Genomic DNA, 2,958 nt, shown 5'->3' with positions numbered 1-2,958 from the left:
GGCGGTGCCGGTCCCCCTGGGATGTCCATCCCCAGCCCGGGGTACCGATCCCCCACCGGGATGTCGGTCCCCAGCCCGGGATACCGATCCTCCACCGGGATGTCGGTCCCACCCTGGCGGTGCCGGTCCCTGTCCCGGGATAGGAGTGTCCCCCCCGTGACGTGGGTGCGCCCGGGGATGCCGGTCCCGCTCCCGAGGTGTTGATCCCAGTCCCGGAATGCCAGACCCGTCCCGGGATGTGGGTCCCACCGGCGATGCCGGTCCCTGTCCCGGGATAGGCGTCCCTGCCCGGGATGTGGGTCGCTGTCCCGGGGCTGTGGGGTCCCTGTCCCGTGGGTGCCGGTCCCTATCCCGGCCTGTCGGGGTCCCCCCCGGGATCCCGGTCCCCCCGGGGGCGGAGCGGCGCCGCTGCCACTGGGGGCCGGGCAGCGGGTCCCGCCCGCCGCCGGTGTCCGGTTACCGGTCCCGGGTCCCGGGGCCGCAGGAGCCGCCGTCCCGCGGAACCGCCGCCCCCTCGCCCACGCAGGTACCGGGCACCGGAGGTGAGGGCACGCACGGGGACCACGCGTGGGGGACCCCCACGGGGGCGGGACAAGTGCAGGGAGCGGGGCACACCCGGCCCCGGGGAATCCTCGTTCCTTCGCGTCGTGCCCGGCGCCGGGGCCCACCCGTGTCCGTGGGGAGCGACCCCCGCGCCCCCCGCCCCGCGGCGTGGCTGCGGGTCCCTCCCGGGGGTCCCACGCAGGATCCCACGCGGGGGGTCCCGGCCGCGCCGCCCCCAGCGCGGCTCCGGAGCAGGGCCCGGCCCCACGCGTGGGCCCCGTGGGGCGGGCGGGGGGCGCGGCGGGGCCGCCCCCGGTGGGGCTGCGGGGGCTGCGCGTCCCGGCCCCCGCGCCCCGGTGACCTTGGGTGGGGCGGGCGGGCGGGGCACCGGGTGGGAGGGTCCGCGGGGGGCTCGTCCCCACCCGCGGGGGGTACGACCCGCGTGCCGGGAGGGGCAGTGCCAGGCCGGGCTGTGCCACACGGGCAGCGCTGTGCCATGCAGCGTGGGGTGATGGCACAGAGTGGGGCACGGGGCGGGGGGTGCAGCCGGGCTGTGCCAGTGCCACAGTGCCCTACAGGGCGTGGGGACGGGGCTTAATGTGCGAGCCTGGGTGTGCTGGGCAGTGCCGTGCCAGGCCAGGCCGTGTGGTGCAGTGGGGCACAGTGGGGTGCAGTTTGGTGCCACGGGGTGCACTAGGGTACAGTTTGGTGCCGTGGGGTGCAGTTTGGTGCCACGGGGTGCACTGGGGTACAGTTTGGTGCAATTGGGTGCTATTTCGTGCCACGGGGTGCACTGGGGTGCAGCCACAGAGTGCTGTGGGCACAGTGGTGCCAGTGTGAGCAGGTTCCTGCTGAGCTGCAGCCGTTGCCTTCAGCCCAAGGACACGCGTGGGAAAGAGACCCCTGAGCTCCCTCGTGCTGGGAGGGGTCGCCCCCCACCCTCAAACCCCCGAGGCGGGGGCTCCAGCAGCCCCCGCGGGCACAGCAGCCCTCAGGCTTGGCACCGGCTGTGCCAACACCAGGGGGATCGGAGAGCCACGGTGACACAGTGACTGTGTGGCACCCCCGGAGGGAGGGTCCCTGAGGACCCGGCTGTGCCAACACCGGTGGGATTCCGGTCCCGTGATGACACAGTGACTTTGTGGCACCCCTAGGAGGGAGGGTCCCCAAGGCCCCCTGGCTGTGCTGGCACCAGAGAGATCCCAGCCCCACAGTGACACAGTGACTTGGTGGCACCTCCGGAGGGGGGTCCCCAGAGACCCCCAGCTATGTCGACACCAGTGGGATCCCTGCCCATCGCCATGGTGACACAGGGGCTTCACGGCACCCTCGGAGGGAGGGTCCCCAGTGCCCCCCAGCTGTGCCCGCAGCGGGGTCTCTGCTCATCCCGCGGCTCCCGCTCAGAGGGCAGCGTTCCCGCAGGGACGTGGGGACGGAGGGTGCCGTGTGCCAGGCCAGGGGACACCGTGTGCCAAGTGCCACGTGCCGGGGCAGGTGCTGCCCCGTCCTGCGCGGGTTTGGCGGCGGGCAGGGCCCGGCAGCTGCCGCGGAGCCGGGGGTGTGCTCGGCGCTGTCCCCGCTGACGGTGCCGGCTCTGACCCTTGGCTCAGTGGGCACCGGGCCAGCGCCGCATGACGCCGCCGTGCCACGGGCTGGGGGGCTCCCGCCGGCCACCGCCCGCCGGCACCGCGCCCGGGTGACACCCACGGGAGCCCGGGCACCGCCGCGGGGACCCCCGCTCCGGGGGAGGGGCACCCACCGACCTCCCCGTGTGGCACCGTGCCAGGGAGGGTTCCCCACCCATCCCGGTGTCTCCCGTCCCCCCCCGGGCAGCGTGTGCCGGGGGCTGCCGTCCCCGTGCCCGTCACCCTCGTGTCCCACCGCAGGTGCCAGCAGCCCCCCAGGATGGCGGAGGCCCACCAGGCCGTGGCCTTCCAGTTCACGGTCACCCCCGAGGGCTTGGACTTCCACCTGAGCCGCGAGGCCGTGCGGCAGCTCTACCTCGCCGTCGTCTCCTCCTGGAAGAAGCGCTTGGTCCGCGCCAAGGTGGGCTCGGCCCCCCCGTGCCCCCCACCCCCTCTAGCTGCCCCCCGGCCCCCCTGACCCCCCTGTGCCCACAGAACAGCTTCCTGACCGGCGTGTACCCCGCGTCCCCCTCCAGCTGGATGGTGGTGGTCCTGGCCACCGCCGGCTCCTGCTACTGCCAGGTGGACCCGTCCCTGGGGCTCATCGCCCGCATCCGGCACTGCCTCCCCCACAGGTGAGGGGGTGGGACGGGGGTGGGCTCTCGGCCACGGGGATGGGCCACCGGCCACCTCCTGTGGAGGGACCCCAACCCCCAGCACGGCCAGGGGGACCTGTGATATCCCGGGGGGGATCCCACCCCACATATCCCCACCCCACACATCCCCACCC

The 2,958-nt window shown here is 74.6% G+C and overlaps 1 protein-coding gene across 1 annotated transcript in view; it reads left to right on the top strand.

The window, feature by feature from the left end:
• The window catches only part of LOC108509412 (choline/ethanolamine kinase-like), a 10,065-nt gene extending 7,257 nt beyond the window's left edge, over positions 1-2,808 (top strand). Inside the window, exons 7-8 of the mRNA XM_017838837.1 lie at positions 2,430-2,589; positions 2,664-2,808. The gene's annotated coding sequence lies outside the window, so the exon portion shown is untranslated. The remainder of the gene's footprint in view (positions 1-2,429; positions 2,590-2,663) is intronic.
• Positions 2,809-2,958: the final 150 nt, after the last annotated feature.

Source organism: Lepidothrix coronata, unplaced genomic scaffold (genome assembly GCF_001604755.1).
Source record: "Lepidothrix coronata isolate B3197 unplaced genomic scaffold, Lepidothrix_coronata-1.0 Scaffold362, whole genome shotgun sequence".
In the NCBI taxonomy this organism is placed as follows: Eukaryota; Metazoa; Chordata; class Aves; order Passeriformes; family Pipridae; genus Lepidothrix; species Lepidothrix coronata.
This window is presented reverse-complemented; position numbering and strand designations above follow the sequence as displayed.